At 69.8% G+C, this 18,702-nt stretch overlaps 5 non-coding genes across 5 annotated transcripts; all 5 read right to left on the reverse strand.

The window, feature by feature from the left end:
- Positions 1-1,350: 1,350 nt before the first annotated feature.
- On the reverse strand, positions 1,351-1,469 carry LOC139044625 (5S ribosomal RNA). Its single transcript, XR_011501692.1, has one exon. It is a non-coding gene; the product is annotated as a 5S ribosomal RNA (ribosomal RNA).
- Positions 1,470-5,603: 4,134 nt separating this feature from the next.
- LOC139044640 (5S ribosomal RNA) lies at positions 5,604-5,723 on the reverse strand. Its single transcript, XR_011501708.1, has one exon. It is a non-coding gene; the product is annotated as a 5S ribosomal RNA (ribosomal RNA).
- A 4,134-nt stretch (positions 5,724-9,857) lies between these two features.
- Positions 9,858-9,976, reverse strand: LOC139044626 (5S ribosomal RNA). Its single transcript, XR_011501693.1, has one exon. It is a non-coding gene; the product is annotated as a 5S ribosomal RNA (ribosomal RNA).
- A 4,130-nt stretch (positions 9,977-14,106) lies between these two features.
- Positions 14,107-14,225, reverse strand: LOC139044627 (5S ribosomal RNA). The gene has a single exon (XR_011501694.1). It is a non-coding gene; the product is annotated as a 5S ribosomal RNA (ribosomal RNA).
- Positions 14,226-18,357: 4,132 nt separating this feature from the next.
- Positions 18,358-18,476, reverse strand: LOC139044628 (5S ribosomal RNA). Its single transcript, XR_011501695.1, has one exon. It is a non-coding gene; the product is annotated as a 5S ribosomal RNA (ribosomal RNA).
- Between the last annotated feature and the right edge of the window lie 226 nt (positions 18,477-18,702).

Here is an 18,702-nt window from a genome sequence, read left to right on the forward strand (position 1 = left end):
CCTCCCCGGAAGCCAGCTCTCCTCCCGGTTTCCTGGATCCCTTGGCCACGGTCCTCTGTTGCAAACACAGGCAGGTGCAAAGAAGATGCGAAAGGCTGCCCGAGCCACGCGAACGGAAAGCTGAAGCCAGGGAGCCAGGAAGGGCTGGCTGCTGAGGGAGGACGTGTCCTGTCAGGAGGCTTTTCAACTCCCTCTGACAGATGCGGCCTGGAGGGGCGGGGCCCGGCCGGGGCCCTGGGGTGGTAGGGGTCGGGTGTGAGGGGGTGGGTGGGGAGGCGGGGGGAGGCGGGAAGAGAGGGAGGCCCCCGAGTGAGGGGACACCAAAAGCCTCAGCCATCAAGACTCCTCGTCTTTGCATCCAGCGTTCTCAAACTCAAAACGAACGCAAGCTCATCCACCAGGAGCAACGTAGCAGCGTTTCCAAGCGAGGCAGGACCGCCCGAAGGCGAAAGCAGAATGGGATCCTAGTCAGGTGGAGCTTGAAACTCAGACCCACCCACCCCCCTACCCCCCCCCACCACCACCACCTCCCCCCCTCCCCCCCACCCCGGGAAGGGGGCTTCTGGAAGGAAAAGCGAGACAAACTGACAGGGACAAACTTAGGTCGGGAAAGGAGTGTTGATTGTGAATGAGCCTCTCAAGGACAAGCAAGCGGGTACCAGGTTTTAGAAGATGACCTGCAGCGGCAGAGACGCCAGCAAAGGCAGAAGCCATCCCGTCTTGGGTGAGGTGCCCGAGACGCTCCTCTCTAACCCAGTCCGCCCTGTCCTTGGAGAAGCGGGCGGTGTCTGGAAAAGCCTGACCAGGTGCCTTTCCTCGGTGGGCGGGGCTGGTCGCTTTGGGACCCGTTTGGGCCTCCCGGCACCGCCGTGGAATCCGTTCCACCTGACAGGACGACTCTACCCGGCGGCTGGGGCGGCGGGGGCGGGGCGCCGAGGGAAGGGCTGGGGTGTCACCGGAGCGGGAGCCGAGCGGGTGGGAAGAGGCCGAGGCCAGAGGGAGCCGGCCGGCGGCGTGTGCGGCGTCGGGGTCCCGGTCCCGGTCCCGGTCCCGGTCCCGGTCCCGGTCCCGCCGGGCTGGCCCCGATTGGCCCTGGGTTCGGGTGGGGCCGCGAGCTGGAAGGGTTGGGCTGTGGCGGGGAGGGGTTGGGCCCTGCCCATGGGCGGCGCCGGCGGGCCCGCGGTGCGGAGGGGGGCGGGAGGGGAGGGGGAGGGTGGGGGGGGTCGGGCTGGCTGGAGGGGTGGGGGGCGTCCGCGGAGGACGGAGGCCGGAGGCCGCAGGACGGAGGAGGGGCGGCAGGAGCGCGGAGGGAGCCGCGCCCGGCCGGCGGCAAAAGGCGAGGGAGGCAAAAGCCTACAGCACCCGGTATTCCCAGGCGGTCTCCCATCCAAGTACTAACCAGGCCCGACCCTGCTTAGCTTCCGAGATCAGACGAGATCGGGCGCGTTCAGGGTGGTATGGCCGTAGACGCTGGCGCCTGCCGCCGGCGCCCCTAAGAAGCCGCGCCGCGTCGCCCGGCCCGCGGCTCGCGCGCGCCCAGGCCTCTGTGACGCGCACCCGCCGCCGGCGCCCCCTGCGCCCGCGCCCGGCCTGCCGCCTTCCTCCCGCTGCTGCCTCCCGCCGCGGCCGCCTCGGGCGCGGCCAGCGGGCCAGCCAAACCCTGCGCTGCCCCGCCCTGCTGCCCTCCCAGGGCGCGGAGGCCTGGAGCAGCCCGGGGTGCGAGGAGGCGGGGCGGGGCGGGCGGCGGTGGGAAACGAGGGGTGGTGGGGGCGGCGGTGGGGGCGGGGATGGGGGCGGGGCGCCTGGCTGGGCGCTCTCCCCTCGCGGCCCGGGAACACTCCAGGCCGCCCTGGCCGCTCGGATCCGGCGATGGGTCGCAGGAGATGCGGCTGCTGGGAGGGGGGTGGCGCGGGGCACTTGGCCCGAGGCGTCGGGGCGTCGGGCCGCCGGGCCCGTGCTCCTCTGAGTCCCCTCCGGCCCGAGGGGCCTCCCAGCGGGAGCCCTGACCTCTGCGGCGCCGGCCGGGCCCCGACTTGCCCAAACCCAGGCGGAGCCACCGGCGCGACCAGAGGGCGTCAGCGGAAGCCCGCCGCGCTGCCCCTGAGGGAGCGGGGAGGCGGGGCGGCCACACTTCCCCCCCGCCAGCGCCGCCCAGGAGACCGGCACCCCGCCCCCAACCCGCCCCTCGCGGGGACCCTGGACAGCTCCTGCTGGCGCCAGCCCAGAGACCCAGAGACAGAGACAGAGACAGAGACACGGAGAAACAGAGAAACGGCGACACGGAGAGGATCCAAGACACGGACCTAGACAGACACCCACCCTGACCCAGAGAGGCTCTGCCCAAGAGCTCGCTTCCCCCCCAGGAGGGCGGTGGTGCTGGAGCTGGGCCCAGGCCAGGAGGCAGGGGCCCCGGGGCTGGCGATCACCCCTGGGGCCCTAGGCCGCGCAGACAGGCTCTCAGGAGTCCCGGGCTCCCGGCATCGCTGCCCCGCCATCGCCCAGGAACCACAGGCAGGCACCGGAGCTCGCTGGCGCGCTCTGTCTGCGCTTGCGTGTGCGTGTGCTTGTGCGGGTTGTGCGAGTGGGTGTGTAGGCGTGTGTGTGTGTGTGTGTGTGTGTGTGTGCGCGCGCGCGCGCGCGCCTGTGTGTCTGTGTGCCTGTGTGTGTGTGTGCGTCCGGGTTTGTGTGTTCCTTTCTCTCCGCTTCTTCGCTCTGGCTCTTTTCCTCTTTCTGCCGGGCACCCCCGACCTTACTGAGTTGATAGAAGGAGCAGGCAGAAAAGTCAGGGCCCAGAGAACTTGGCACGAGAAAGCAGCTCCATCTACCAGACATGTAGAAGCCCCTCCCCGACGACCGACCGCAGCGTCCCCGTTCTGCTCAAGTGCCGCTGGGGACGTTGCCCGGGATCTCCCGCCCGCTAGGTCACCGACGAAGGCGCCTCCGTCTTCCCAAGAGCGCGCTCGCGCCCAGGACGGAGGGAGGAGCAGCACGGTGTGATGACGGGGAGGAAGAGTCGCGTCCGAAGGCCCGTCGGTGCCTGCCGACGTCCCGGCTCTCCCTGTCTCGAGACCTCTGGGCTTCAGGGTTCTGTGCCGCAAGGCTTTCCCGCCGCACCCCCCGGGACCCAGGGCGCGCTGTGTGCGCTGCCCGTCTCCAGCGTTTGGGCCCTGTGGGCCTTCTTGCGTCCCACTGGAAAGGGGACCCTGGGACGGAGAGAAGATGGGCAGGGGGCGGGCTTCGGCAAAGAGAGCGACGGCCATCCACAGACGTCCGACGAGGCCCTCCGGGGCGCCAAGCTCTCCATTTTCCACGGCACGTGTCCTCGTCAGGTTCTGCCACCTCTGGCCGGCATGCGTAGGCACACCGCTGGTCTTGCGGCCCCAGAGGCGAGGAGGCGAACGCCCCGGAGGCCGAGATTGGCACCCGCGTTCTCGGCTGCTGGGTGGCCAGCACCTAGGAGAGTGTCTGGCCGGAAGCAGCCAGGCGATCGATCCCTGGGTGCTGGATGAGCCTCGGCGGCAAGAAGTAGGCTCGTGGGGAAGGACGGCGGCCGAGGCCCGGGCCCCCACCGAGGCCGCGCTCCGTGCTGAGCGGTCTGCTCCGTATTTCCCGCTTGCGTTCTCACCAGCACTCGCCCCCGCAAGGAGGCACGAACGCCAGGACCCCCTCGCACCAGAGGAGGAAAGCGCAGCTCAGGGAGGGCACGTCACTCGCGGGAGACGGCGCCCCTTGGGTTTCAGCTCAGGACTTCGGTCTCCCGAGCCTGCGTTTCGGGGCAAGGCTCCGGTCCCGCGCTCCGGGAAACTGACAGGGACGCAGTCCCGCTTCTCCCCGCAGAAGGTGCTCCTCGGAGATCAGATCCGGGGACCCGTCAGAACCACCCCGGGCACGAGCTGGCAGGGAGCGACGCGCACCGCACCCCCCCCCCTCCCCCATCCCGCAGCCCGCAGCCCGCAGCCCGAGGAAGCGAGGAGCAGGCGATAGAGGCGCTGGGTTGGCAGGAGGGGAAACGGGGCCGGCAGGAGAAGCGAACCGCGAAGAGACTCCCTCCCAGGACGACGATGGCTGAACGGGGAGAGGAGGGAGCTTTGGGTCCTCTCTCGTCCTGCTTTGACCGGGATGTCCCCATTTTTCCACAGCGAGCGAGTATGGCTCTTGGATTCGGTGGGGAAGACGTGATTTATCTGGAGGACTTTTCCCTTCGGGGGTTCAAAGTCCGTTCTCTGAGGCAAGGCTCCCTCTCTGCCTCCCTGTCCTTCCCATTCGCCTCCCCGGAAGCCAGCTCTCCTCCCGGTTTCCTGGATCCCTTGGCCACGGTCCTCTGTTGCAAACACAGGCAGGTGCAAAGAAGATGCGAAAGGCTGCCCGAGCCACGCGAACGGAAAGCTGAAGCCAGGGAGCCAGGAAGGGCTGGCTGCTGAGGGAGGACGTGTCCTGTCAGGAGGCTTTTCAACTCCCTCTGACAGATGCGGCCTGGAGGGGCGGGGCCCGGCCGGGGCCCTGGGGTGGTAGGGGTCGGGTGTGAGGGGGTGGGTGGGGAGGCGGGGGGAGGCGGGAAGAGAGGGAGGCCCCCGAGTGAGGGGACACCAAAAGCCTCAGCCATCAAGACTCCTCGTCTTTGCATCCAGCGTTCTCAAACTCAAAACGAACGCAAGCTCATCCACCAGGAGCAACGTAGCAGCGTTTCCAAGCGAGGCAGGACCGCCCGAAGGCGAAAGCAGAATGGGATCCTAGTCAGGTGGAGCTTGAAACTCAGACCCACCCACCCCCCTACCCCCCCCACCACCACCACCTCCCCCCCTCCCCCCCACCCCGGGAAGGGGGCTTCTGGAAGGAAAAGCGAGACAAACTGACAGGGACAAACTTAGGTCGGGAAAGGAGTGTTGATTGTGAATGAGCCTCTCAAGGACAAGCAAGCGGGTACCAGGTTTTAGAAGATGACCTGCAGCGGCAGAGACGCCAGCAAAGGCAGAAGCCATCCCGTCTTGGGTGAGGTGCCCGAGACGCTCCTCTCTAACCCAGTCCGCCCTGTCCTTGGAGAAGCGGGCGGTGTCTGGAAAAGCCTGACCAGGTGCCTTTCCTCGGTGGGCGGGGCTGGTCGCTTTGGGACCCGTTTGGGCCTCCCGGCACCGCCGTGGAATCCGTTCCACCTGACAGGACGACTCTACCCGGCGGCTGGGGCGGCGGGGGCGGGGCGCCGAGGGAAGGGCTGGGGTGTCACCGGAGCGGGAGCCGAGCGGGTGGGAAGAGGCCGAGGCCAGAGGGAGCCGGCCGGCGGCGTGTGCGGCGTCGGGGTCCCGGTCCCGGTCCCGGTCCCGGTCCCGCCGGGCTGGCCCCGATTGGCCCTGGGTTCGGGTGGGGCCGCGAGCTGGAAGGGTTGGGCTGTGGCGGGGAGGGGTTGGGCCCTGCCCATGGGCGGCGCCGGCGGGCCCGCGGTGCGGAGGGGGGCGGGAGGGGAGGGGGAGGGTGGGGGGGGTCGGGCTGGCTGGAGGGGTGGGGGGCGTCCGCGGAGGACGGAGGCCGGAGGCCGCAGGACGGAGGAGGGGCGGCAGGAGCGCGGAGGGAGCCGCGCCCGGCCGGCGGCAAAAGGCGAGGGAGGCAAAAGCCTACAGCACCCGGTATTCCCAGGCGGTCTCCCATCCAAGTACTAACCAGGCCCGACCCTGCTTAGCTTCCGAGATCAGACGAGATCGGGCGCGTTCAGGGGTGGTATGGCCGTAGACGCTGGCGCCTGCCGCCGGCGCCCCTAAGAAGCCGCGCCGCGTCGCCCGGCCCGCGGCTCGCGCGCGCCCAGGCCTCTGTGACGCGCACCCGCCGCCGGCGCCCCCTGCGCCCGCGCTCGGCCTGCCGCCTTCCTCCCGCTGCTGCCTCCCGCCGCGGCCGCCTCGGGCGCGGCCAGCGGGCCAGCCAAACCCTGCGCTGCCCCGCCCTGCTGCCCTCCCAGGGCGCGGAGGCCTGGAGCAGCCCGGGGTGCGAGGAGGCGGGGCGGGGCGGGCGGCGGTGGGAAACGAGGGGTGGTGGGGGCGGCGGTGGGGGCGGGGATGGGGGCGGGGCGCCTGGCTGGGCGCTCTCCCCTCGCGGCCCGGGAACACTCCAGGCCGCCCTGGCCGCTCGGATCCGGCGATGGGTCGCAGGAGATGCGGCTGCTGGGAGGGGGGTGGCGCGGGGCACTTGGCCCGAGGCGTCGGGGCGTCGGGCCGCCGGGCCCGTGCTCCTCTGAGTCCCCTCCGGCCCGAGGGGCCTCCCAGCGGGAGCCCTGACCTCTGCGGCGCCGGCCGGGCCCCGACTTGCCCAAACCCAGGCGGAGCCACCGGCGCGACCAGAGGGCGTCAGCGGAAGCCCGCCGCGCTGCCCCTGAGGGAGCGGGGAGGCGGGGCGGCCACACTTCCCCCCCCGCCAGCGCCGCCCAGGAGACCGGCACCCCGCCCCCAACCCGCCCCTCGCGGGGACCCTGGACAGCTCCTGCTGGCGCCAGCCCAGAGACCCAGAGACAGAGACAGAGACAGAGACACGGAGAAACAGAGAAACGGCGACACGGAGAGGATCCAAGACACGGACCTAGACAGACACCCACCCTGACCCAGAGAGGCTCTGCCCAAGAGCTCGCTTGCCCCCCAGGAGGGCGGTGGTGCTGGAGCTGGGCCCGGGCCAGGAGGCAGGGGCCCCGGGGCTGGCGATCACCCCTGGGGCCCTAGGCCGCGCAGACAGGCTCTCAGGAGTCCCGGGCTCCCGGCATCGCTGCCCCGCCATCGCCCAGGAACCACAGGCAGGCACCGGAGCTCGCTGGCGCGCTCTGTCTGCGCTTGCGTGTGCGTGTGCTTGTGCGGGTTGTGCGAGTGGGTGTGTAGGCGTGTGTGTGTGTGTGTGTGTGTGTGTGTGTGCGCGCGCGCGCGCGCCTGTGTGTCTGTGTGCCTGTGTGTGTGTGTGCGTCCGGGTTTGTGTGTTCCTTTCTCTCCGCTTCTTCGCTCTGGCTCTTTTCCTCTTTCTGCCGGGCACCCCCGACCTTACTGAGTTGATAGAAGGAGCAGGCAGAAAAGTCAGGGCCCAGAGAACTTGGCACGAGAAAGCAGCTCCATCTACCAGACATGTAGAAGCCCCTCCCCGACGACCGACCGCAGCGTCCCCGTTCTGCTCAAGTGCCGCTGGGGACGTTGCCCGGGATCTCCCGCCCGCTAGGTCACCGACGAAGGCGCCTCCGTCTTCCCAAGAGCGCGCTCGCGCCCAGGACGGAGGGAGGAGCAGCACGGTGTGATGACGGGGAGGAAGAGTCGCGTCCGAAGGCCCGTCGGTGCCTGCCGACGTCCCGGCTCTCCCTGTCTCGAGACCTCTGGGCTTCAGGGTTCTGTGCCGCAAGGCTTTCCCGCCGCACCCCCCGGGACCCAGGGCGCGCTGTGTGCGCTGCCCGTCTCCAGCGTTTGGGCCCTGTGGGCCTTCTTGCGTCCCACTGGAAAGGGGACCCTGGGACGGAGAGAAGATGGGCAGGGGGCGGGCTTCGGCAAAGAGAGCGACGGCCATCCACAGACGTCCGACGAGGCCCTCCGGGGCGCCAAGCTCTCCATTTTCCACGGCACGTGTCCTCGTCAGGTTCTGCCACCTCTGGCCGGCATGCGTAGGCACACCGCTGGTCTTGCGGCCCCAGAGGCGAGGAGGCGAACGCCCCGGAGGCCGAGATTGGCACCCGCGTTCTCGGCTGCTGGGTGGCCAGCACCTAGGAGAGTGTCTGGCCGGAAGCAGCCAGGCGATCGATCCCTGGGTGCTGGATGAGCCTCGGCGGCAAGAAGTAGGCTCGTGGGGAAGGACGGCGGCCGAGGCCCGGGCCCCCACCGAGGCCGCGCTCCGTGCTGAGCGGTCTGCTCCGTATTTCCCGCTTGCGTTCTCACCAGCACTCGCCCCCGCAAGGAGGCACGAACGCCAGGACCCCCTCGCACCAGAGGAGGAAAGCGCAGCTCAGGGAGGGCACGTCACTCGCGGGAGACGGCGCCCCTTGGGTTTCAGCTCAGGACTTCGGTCTCCCGAGCCTGCGTTTCGGGGCAAGGCTCCGGTCCCGCGCTCCGGGAAACTGACAGGGACGCAGTCCCGCTTCTCCCCGCAGAAGGTGCTCCTCGGAGATCAGATCCGGGGACCCGTCAGAACCACCCCGGGCACGAGCTGGCAGGGAGCGACGCGCACCGCACCCCCCCCTCCCCCATCCCGCAGCCCGCAGCCCGCAGCCCGAGGAAGCGAGGAGCAGGCGATAGAGGCGCTGGGTTGGCAGGAGGGGAAACGGGGCCGGCAGGAGAAGCGAACCGCGAAGAGACTCCCTCCCAGGACGACGATGGCTGAACGGGGAGAGGAGGGAGCTTTGGGTCCTCTCTCGTCCTGCTTTGACCGGGATGTCCCCATTTTTCCACAGCGAGCGAGTATGGCTCTTGGATTCGGTGGGGAAGACGTGATTTATCTGGAGGACTTTTCCCTTCGGGGGTTCAAAGTCCGTTCTCTGAGGCAAGGCTCCCTCTCTGCCTCCCTGTCCTTCCCATTCGCCTCCCCGGAAGCCAGCTCTCCTCCCGGTTTCCTGGATCCCTTGGCCACGGTCCTCTGTTGCAAACACAGGCAGGTGCAAAGAAGATGCGAAAGGCTGCCCGAGCCACGCGAACGGAAAGCTGAAGCCAGGGAGCCAGGAAGGGCTGGCTGCTGAGGGAGGACGTGTCCTGTCAGGAGGCTTTTCAACTCCCTCTGACAGATGCGGCCTGGAGGGGCGGGGCCCGGCCGGGGCCCTGGGGTGGTAGGGGTCGGGTGTGAGGGGGTGGGTGGGGAGGCGGGGGGAGGCGGGAAGAGAGGGAGGCCCCCGAGTGAGGGGACACCAAAAGCCTCAGCCATCAAGACTCCTCGTCTTTGCATCCAGCGTTCTCAAACTCAAAACGAACGCAAGCTCATCCACCATGAGCAACGTAGCAGCGTTTCCAAGCGAGGCAGGACCGCCCGAAGGCGAAAGCAGAATGGGATCCTAGTCAGGTGGAGCTTGAAACTCAGACCCACCCACCCCCCTACCCCCCCCACCACCACCACCTCCCCCCCCCCCCCCCCACCCCGGGAAGGGGGCTTCTGGAAGGAAAAGCGAGACAAACTGACAGGGACAAACTTAGGTCGGGAAAGGAGTGTTGATTGTGAATGAGCCTCTCAAGGACAAGCAAGCGGGTACCAGGTTTTAGAAGATGACCTGCAGCGGCAGAGACGCCAGCAAAGGCAGAAGCCATCCCGTCTTGGGTGAGGTGCCCGAGACGCTCCTCTCTAACCCAGTCCGCCCTGTCCTTGGAGAAGCGGGCGGTGTCTGGAAAAGCCTGACCAGGTGCCTTTCCTCGGTGGGCGGGGCTGGTCGCTTTGGGACCCGTTTGGGCCTCCCGGCACCGCCGTGGAATCCGTTCCACCTGACAGGACGACTCTACCCGGCGGCTGGGGCGGCGGGGGCGGGGCGCCGAGGGAAGGGCTGGGGTGTCACCGGAGCGGGAGCCGAGCGGGTGGGAAGAGGCCGAGGCCAGAGGGAGCCGGCCGGCGGCGTGTGCGGCGTCGGGGTCCCGGTCCCGGTCCCGGTCCCGGTCCCGCCGGGCTGGCCCCGATTGGCCCTGGGTTCGGGTGGGGCCGCGAGCTGGAAGGGTTGGGCTGTGGCGGGGAGGGGTTGGGCCCTGCCCATGGGCGGCGCCGGCGGGCCCGCGGTGCGGAGGGGGGCGGGAGGGGAGGGGGAGGGTGGGGGGGGTCGGGCTGGCTGGAGGGGTGGGGGGCGTCCGCGGAGGACGGAGGCCGGAGGCCGCAGGACGGAGGAGGGGCGGCAGGAGCGCGGAGGGAGCCGCGCCCGGCCGGCGGCAAAAGGCGAGGGAGGCAAAAGCCTACAGCACCCGGTATTCCCAGGCGGTCTCCCATCCAAGTACTAACCAGGCCCGACCCTGCTTAGCTTCCGAGATCAGACGAGATCGGGCGCGTTCAGGGTGGTATGGCCGTAGACGCTGGCGCCTGCCGCCGGCGCCCCTAAGAAGCCGCGCCGCGTCGCCCGGCCCGCGGCTCGCGCGCGCCCAGGCCTCTGTGACGCGCACCCGCCGCCGGCGCCCCCTGCGCCCGCGCCCGGCCTGCCGCCTTCCTCCCGCTGCTGCCTCCCGCCGCGGCCGCCTCGGGCGCGGCCAGCGGGCCAGCCAAACCCTGCGCTGCCCCGCCCTGCTGCCCTCCCAGGGCGCGGAGGCCTGGAGCAGCCCGGGGTGCGAGGAGGCGGGGCGGGGCGGGCGGCGGTGGGAAACGAGGGGTGGTGGGGGCGGCGGTGGGGGCGGGGATGGGGGCGGGGCGCCTGGCTGGGCGCTCTCCCCTCGCGGCCCGGGAACACTCCAGGCCGCCCTGGCCGCTCGGATCCGGCGATGGGTCGCAGGAGATGCGGCTGCTGGGAGGGGGGTGGCGCGGGGCACTTGGCCCGAGGCGTCGGGGCGTCGGGCCGCCGGGCCCGTGCTCCTCTGAGTCCCCTCCGGCCCGAGGGGCCTCCCAGCGGGAGCCCTGACCTCTGCGGCGCCGGCCGGGCCCCGACTTGCCCAAACCCAGGCGGAGCCACCAGCGCGACCAGAGGGCGTCAGCGGAAGCCGCCGCGCTGCCCCTGAGGGAGCGGGGAGGCGGGGCGGCCACACTTCCCCCCCGCCAGCGCCGCCCAGGAGACCGGCACCCCGCCCCCAACCCGCCCCTCGCGGGGACCCTGGACAGCTCCTGCTGGCGCCAGCCCAGAGACCCAGAGACAGAGACAGAGACAGAGACACGGAGAAACAGAGAAACGGCGACACGGAGAGGATCCAAGACACGGACCTAGACAGACACCCACCCTGACCCAGAGAGGCTCTGCCCAAGAGCTCGCTTGCCCCCCAGGAGGGCGGTGGTGCTGGAGCTGGGCCCGGGCCAGGAGGCAGGGGCCCCGGGGCTGGCGATCACCCCTGGGGCCCTAGGCCGCGCAGACAGGCTCTCAGGAGTCCCGGGCTCCCGGCATCGCTGCCCCGCCATCGCCCAGGAACCACAGGCAGGCACCGGAGCTCGCTGGCGCGCTCTGTCTGCGCTTGCGTGTGCGTGTGCTTGTGCGGGTTGTGCGAGTGGGTGTGTAGGCGTGTGTGTGTGTGTGTGTGTGTGTGTGTGCGCGCGCGCGCGCGCCTGTGTGTCTGTGTGCCTGTGTGTGTGTGTGCGTCCGGGTTTGTGTGTTCCTTTCTCTCCGCTTCTTCGCTCTGGCTCTTTTCCTCTTTCTGCCGGGCACCCCCGACCTTACTGAGTTGATAGAAGGAGCAGGCAGAAAAGTCAGGGCCCAGAGAACTTGGCACGAGAAAGCAGCTCCATCTACCAGACATGTAGAAGCCCCTCCCCGACGACCGACCGCAGCGTCCCCGTTCTGCTCAAGTGCCGCTGGGGACGTTGCCCGGGATCTCCCGCCCGCTAGGTCACCGACGAAGGCGCCTCCGTCTTCCCAAGAGCGCGCTCGCGCCCAGGACGGAGGGAGGAGCAGCACGGTGTGATGACGGGGAGGAAGAGTCGCGTCCGAAGGCCCGTCGGTGCCTGCCGACGTCCCGGCTCTCCCTGTCTCGAGACCTCTGGGCTTCAGGGTTCTGTGCCGCAAGGCTTTCCCGCCGCACCCCCCGGGACCCAGGGCGCGCTGTGTGCGCTGCCCGTCTCCAGCGTTTGGGCCCTGTGGGCCTTCTTGCGTCCCACTGGAAAGGGGACCCTGGGACGGAGAGAAGATGGGCAGGGGGCGGGCTTCGGCAAAGAGAGCGACGGCCATCCACAGACGTCCGACGAGGCCCTCCGGGGCGCCAAGCTCTCCATTTTCCACGGCACGTGTCCTCGTCAGGTTCTGCCACCTCTGGCCGGCATGCGTAGGCACACCGCTGGTCTTGCGGCCCCAGAGGCGAGGAGGCGAACGCCCCGGAGGCCGAGATTGGCACCCGCGTTCTCGGCTGCTGGGTGGCCAGCACCTAGGAGAGTGTCTGGCCGGAAGCAGCCAGGCGATCGATCCCTGGGTGCTGGATGAGCCTCGGCGGCAAGAAGTAGGCTCGTGGGGAAGGACGGCGGCCGAGGCCCGGGCCCCCACCGAGGCCGCGCTCCGTGCTGAGCGGTCTGCTCCGTATTTCCCGCTTGCGTTCTCACCAGCACTCGCCCCCGCAAGGAGGCACGAACGCCAGGACCCCCTCGCACCAGAGGAGGAAAGCGCAGCTCAGGGAGGGCACGTCACTCGCGGGAGACGGCGCCCCTTGGGTTTCAGCTCAGGACTTCGGTCTCCCGAGCCTGCGTTTCGGGGCAAGGCTCCGGTCCCGCGCTCCGGGAAACTGACAGGGACGCAGTCCCGCTTCTCCCCGCAGAAGGTGCTCCTCGGAGATCAGATCCGGGGACCCGTCAGAACCACCCCGGGCACGAGCTGGCAGGGAGCGACGCGCACCGCACCCCCCCCTCCCCCATCCCGCAGCCCGCAGCCCGCAGCCCGAGGAAGCGAGGAGCAGGCGATAGAGGCGCTGGGTTGGCAGGAGGGGAAACGGGGCCGGCAGGAGAAGCGAACCGCGAAGAGACTCCCTCCCAGGACGACGATGGCTGAACGGGGAGAGGAGGGAGCTTTGGGTCCTCTCTCGTCCTGCTTTGACCGGGATGTCCCCATTTTTCCACAGCGAGCGAGTATGGCTCTTGGATTCGGTGGGGAAGACGTGATTTATCTGGAGGACTTTTCCCTTCGGGGGTTCAAAGTCCGTTCTCTGAGGCAAGGCTCCCTCTCTGCCTCCCTGTCCTTCCCATTCGCCTCCCCGGAAGCCAGCTCTCCTCCCGGTTTCCTGGATCCCTTGGCCACGGTCCTCTGTTGCAAACACAGGCAGGTGCAAAGAAGATGCGAAAGGCTGCCCGAGCCACGCGAACGGAAAGCTGAAGCCAGGGAGCCAGGAAGGGCTGGCTGCTGAGGGAGGACGTGTCCTGTCAGGAGGCTTTTCAACTCCCTCTGACAGATGCGGCCTGGAGGGGCGGGGCCCGGCCGGGGCCCTGGGGTGGTAGGGGTCGGGTGTGAGGGGGTGGGTGGGGAGGCGGGGGGAGGCGGGAAGAGAGGGAGGCCCCCGAGTGAGGGGACACCAAAAGCCTCAGCCATCAAGACTCCTCGTCTTTGCATCCAGCGTTCTCAAACTCAAAACGAACGCAAGCTCATCCACCAGGAGCAACGTAGCAGCGTTTCCAAGCGAGGCAGGACCGCCCGAAGGCGAAAGCAGAATGGGATCCTAGTCAGGTGGAGCTTGAAACTCAGACCCACCCACCCCCTACCCCCCCCCCACCACCACCACCTCCCCCCCTCCCCCCCACCCCGGGAAGGGGGCTTCTGGAAGGAAAAGCGAGACAAACTGACAGGGACAAACTTAGGTCGGGAAAGGAGTGTTGATTGTGAATGAGCCTCTCAAGGACAAGCAAGCGGGTACCAGGTTTTAGAAGATGACCTGCAGCGGCAGAGACGCCAGCAAAGGCAGAAGCCATCCCGTCTTGGGTGAGGTGCCCGAGACGCTCCTCTCTAACCCAGTCCGCCCTGTCCTTGGAGAAGCGGGCGGTGTCTGGAAAAGCCTGACCAGGTGCCTTTCCTCGGTGGGCGGGGCTGGTCGCTTTGGGACCCGTTTGGGCCTCCCGGCACCGCCGTGGAATCCGTTCCACCTGACAGGACGACTCTACCCGGCGGCTGGGGCGGCGGGGGCGGGGCGCCGAGGGAAGGGCTGGGGTGTCACCGGAGCGGGAGCCGAGCGGGTGGGAAGAGGCCGAGGCCAGAGGGAGCCGGCCGGCGGCGTGTGCGGCGTCGGGGTCCCGGTCCCGGTCCCGGTCCCGGTCCCGCCGGGCTGGCCCCGATTGGCCCTGGGTTCGGGTGGGGCCGCGAGCTGGAAGGGTTGGGCTGTGGCGGGGAGGGGTTGGGCCCTGCCCATGGGCGGCGCCGGCGGGCCCGCGGTGCGGAGGGGGGCGGGAGGGGAGGGGGAGGGTGGGGGGGGTCGGGCTGGCTGGAGGGGTGGGGGGCGTCCGCGGAGGACGGAGGCCGGAGGCCGCAGGACGGAGGAGGGGCGGCAGGAGCGCGGAGGGAGCCGCGCCCGGCCGGCGGCAAAAGGCGAGGGAGGCAAAAGCCTACAGCACCCGGTATTCCCAGGCGGTCTCCCATCCAAGTACTAACCAGGCCCGACCCTGCTTAGCTTCCGAGATCAGACGAGATCGGGCGCGTTCAGGGTGGTATGGCCGTAGACGCTGGCGCCTGCCGCCGGCGCCCCTAAGAAGCCGCGCCGCGTCGCCCGGCCCGCGGCTCGCGCGCGCCCAGGCCTCTGTGACGCGCACCCGCCGCCGGCGCCCCCTGCGCCCGCGCCCGGCCTGCCGCCTTCCTCCCGCTGCTGCCTCCCGCCGCGGCCGCCTCGGGCGCGGCCAGCGGGCCAGCCAAACCCTGCGCTGCCCCGCCCTGCTGCCCTCCCAGGGCGCGGAGGCCTGGAGCAGCCCGGGGTGCGAGGAGGCGGGGCGGGGCGGGCGGCGGTGGGAAACGAGGGGTGGTGGGGGCGGCGGTGGGGGCGGGGATGGGGGCGGGGCGCCTGGCTGGGCGCTCTCCCCTCGCGGCCCGGGAACACTCCAGGCCGCCCTGGCCGCTCGGATCCGGCGATGGGTCGCAGGAGATGCGGCTGCTGGGAGGGGGGTGGCGCGGGGCACTTGGCCCGAGGCGTCGGGGCGTCGGGCCGCCGGGCCCGTGCTCCTCTGAGTCCCCTCCGGCCCGAGGGGCCTCCCAGCGGGAGCCCTGACCTCTGCGGCGCCGGCCGGGCCCCGACTTGCCCAAACCCAGGCGGAGCCACCAGCGCGACCAGAGGGCGTCAGCGGAAGCCGCCGCGCTGCCCCTGAGGGAGCGGGGAGGCGGGGCGGCCACACTTCCCCCCCGCCAGCGCCGCCCAGGAGACCGGCACCCCGCCCCCAACCCGCCCCTCGCGGGGACCCTGGACAGCTCCTGCTGGCGCCAGCCCAGAGACCCAGAGACAGAGACAGAGACAGAGACACGGAGAAACAGAGAAACGGCGACACGGAGAGGATCCAAGACACGGACCTAGACAGACACCCACCCTGACCCAGAGAGGCTCTGCCCAAGAGCTCGCTTGCCCCCCAGGAGGGCGGTGGTGCTGGAGCTGGGCCCGGGCCAGGAGGCAGGGGCCCCGGGGCTGGCGATCACCCCTGGGGCCCTAGGCCGCGCAGACAGGCTCTCAGGAGTCCCGGGCTCCCGGCATCGCTGCCCCGCCATCGCCCAGGAACCACAGGCAGGCACCGGAGCTCGCTGGCGCGCTCTGTCTGCGCTTGCGTGTGCGTGTGCTTGTGCGGGTTGTGCGAGTGGGTGTGTAGGCGTGTGTGTGTGTGTGTGTGTGTGTGTGTGTGCGCGCGCGCGCGCGCCTGTGTGTCTGTGTGCCTGTGTGTGTGTGTGCGTCCGGGTTTGTGTGTTCCTTTCTCTCCGCTTCTTCGCTCTGGCTCTTTTCCTCTTTCTGCCGGGCACCCCCGACCTTACTGAGTTGATAGAAGGAGCAGGCAGAAAAGTCAGGGCCCAGAGAACTTGGCACGAGAAAGCAGCTCCATCTACCAGACATGTAGAAGCCCCTCCCCGACGACCGACCGCAGCGTCCCCGTTCTGCTCAAGTGCCGCTGGGGACGTTGCCCGGGATCTCCCGCCCGCTAGGTCACCGACGAAGGCGCCTCCGTCTTCCCAAGAGCGCGCTCGCGCCCAGGACGGAGGGAGGAGCAGCACGGTGTGATGACGGGGAGGAAGAGTCGCGTCCGAAGGCCCGTCGGTGCCTGCCGACGTCCCGGCTCTCCCTGTCTCGAGACCTCTGGGCTTCAGGGTTCTGTGCCGCAAGGCTTTCCCGCCGCACCCCCCGGGACCCAGGGCGCGCTGTGTGCGCTGCCCGTCTCCAGCGTTTGGGCCCTGTGGGCCTTCTTGCGTCCCACTGGAAAGGGGACCCTGGGACGGAGAGAAGATGGGCAGGGGGCGGGCTTCGGCAAAGAGAGCGACGGCCATCCACAGACGTCCGACGAGGCCCTCCGGGGCGCCAAGCTCTCCATTTTCCACGGCACGTGTCCTCGTCAGGTTCTGCCACCTCTGGCCGGCATGCGTAGGCACACCGCTGGTCTTGCGGCCCCAGAGGCGAGGAGGCGAACGCCCCGGAGGCCGAGATTGGCACCCGCGTTCTCGGCTGCTGGGTGGCCAGCACCTAGGAGAGTGTCTGGCCGGAAGCAGCCAGGCGATCGATCCCTGGGTGCTGGATGAGCCTCGGCGGCAAGAAGTAGGCTCGTGGGGAAGGACGGCGGCCGAGGCCCGGGCCCCCACCGAGGCCGCGCTCCGTGCTGAGCGGTCTGCTCCGTATTTCCCGCTTGCGTTCTCACCAGCACTCGCCCCCGCAAGGAGGCACGAACGCCAGGACCCCCTCGCACCAGAGGAGGAAAGCGCAGCTCAGGGAGGGCACGTCACTCGCGGGAGACGGCGCCCCTTGGGTTTCAGCTCAGGACTTCGGTCTCCCGAGCCTGCGTTTCGGGGCAAGGCTCCGGTCCCGCGCTCCGGGAAACTGACAGGGACGCAGTCCCGCTTCTCCCCGCAGAAGGTGCTCCTCGGAGATCAGATCCGGGGACCCGTCAGAACCACCCCGGGCACGAGCTGGCAGGGAGCGACGCGCACCGCACCCCCCCCTCCCCCATCCCGCAGCCCGCAGCCCGCAGCCCGAGGAAGCGAGGAGCAGGCGATAGAGGCGCTGGGTTGGCAGGAGGGGAAACGGGGCCGGCAGGAGAAGCGAACCGCGAAGAGACTCCCTCCCAGGACGACGATGGCTGAACGGGGAGAGGAGGGAGCTTTGGGTCCTCTCTCGTCCTGCTTTGACCGGGATGTCCCCATTTTTCCACAGCGAGCGAGTATGGCTCTTGGATTCGGTGGGGAAGACGTGATTTATCTGGAGGACTTTTCCCTTCGGGGGTTCAAAGTCCGTTCTCTGAGGCAAGGCTCCCTCTCTGCCTCCCTGTCCTTCCCATTCGCCTCCCCGGAAGCCAGCTCTCCTCCCGGTTTCCTGGATCCCTTGGCCACGGTCCTCTGTTGCAAACACAGGCAGGTGCAAAGAAGATGCGAAAGGCTGCCCGAGCCACGCGAACGGAAAGCTGAAGCCAGGGAGCCAGGAAGGGCTGGCTGCTGAGGGAGGACGTGTCCTGTCAGGAGGCTTTTCAACTCCCTCTGACAGATGCGGCCTGGAGGGGCGGGGCCCGGCCGGGGCCCTGGGGTGGTAGGGGTCGGGTGTGAGGGGGTGGGTGGGGAGGCGGGGGGAGGCGGGAAGAGAGGGAGGCCCCCGAGTGAGGGGACACCAAAAGCCTCAGCCATCAAGACTCCTCGTCTTTGCATCCAGCGTTCTCAAACTCAAAACGAACGCAAGCTCATCCACCAGGAGCAACGTAGCAGCGTTTCCAAGCGAGGCAGGACCGCCCGAAGGCGAAAGCAGAATGGGATCCTAGTCAGGTGGAGCTTGAAACTCAGACCCACCCACCCCCCTACCCCCCCCCACCACCACCACCTCCCCCCCTCCCCCCCACCCCGGGAAGGGGGCTTCTGGAAGGAAAAGCGAGACAAACTGACAGGGACAAACTTAGGTCGGGAAAGGAGTGTTGATTGTGAATGAGCCTCTCAAGGACAAGCAAGCGGGTACCAGGTTTTAGAAGATGACCTGCAGCGGCAGAGACGCCAGCAAAGGCAGAAGCCATCCCGTCTTGGGTGAGGTGCCCGAGACGCTCCTCTCTAACCCAGTCCGCCCTGTCCTTGGAGAAGCGGGCGGTGTCTGGAAAAGCCTGACCAGGTGCCTTTCCTCGGTGGGCGGGGCTGGTCGCTTTGGGACCCGTTTGGGCCTCCCGGCACCGCCGTGGAATCCGTTCCACCTGACAGGACGACTCTACCCGGCGGCTGGGGCGGCGGGGGCGGGGCGCCGAGGGAAGGGCTGGGGTGTCACCGGAGCGGGAGCCGAGCGGGTGGGAAGAGGCCGAGGCCAGAGGGAGCCGGCCGGCGGCGTGTGCGGCGTCGGGGTCCCGGTCCCGGTCCCGGTCCCGGTCCCGCCGGGCTGGCCCCGATTGGCCCTGGGTTCGGGTGGGGCCGCGAGCTGGAAGGGTTGGGCTGTGGCGGGGAGGGGTTGGGCCCTGCCCATGGGCGGCGCCGGCGGGCCCGCGGTGCGGAGGGGGGCGGGAGGGGAGGGGGAGGGTGGGGGGGGTCGGGCTGGCTGGAGGGGTGGGGGGCGTCCGCGGAGGACGGAGGCCGGAGGCCGCAGGACGGAGGAGGGGCGGCAGGAGCGCGGAGGGAGCCGCGCCCGGCCGGCGGCAAAAGGCGAGGGAGGCAAAAGCCTACAGCACCCGGTATTCCCAGGCGGTCTCCCATCCAAGTACTAACCAGGCCCGACCCTGCTTAGCTTCCGAGATCAGACGAGATCGGGCGCGTTCAGGGTGGTATGGCCGTAGACGCTGGCGCCTGCCGCCGGCGCCCCTAAGAAGCCGCGCCGCGTCGCCCGGCCCGCGGCTCGCGCGCGCCCAGGCCTCTGTGACGCGCACCCGCCGCCGGCGCCCCCTGCGCCCGCGCTCGGCCTGCCGCCTTCCTCCCGCTGCTGCCTCCCGCCGCGGCCGCCTCGGGCGCGGCCAGCGGGCCAGCCAAACCCTGCGCTGCCCCGCCCTGCTGCCCTCCCAGGGCGC

The sequence above is a fragment of the Equus asinus genome, chromosome 2, assembly GCF_041296235.1.
Source record: "Equus asinus isolate D_3611 breed Donkey chromosome 2, EquAss-T2T_v2, whole genome shotgun sequence".
Taxonomy (NCBI): Eukaryota; Metazoa; Chordata; class Mammalia; order Perissodactyla; family Equidae; genus Equus; species Equus asinus.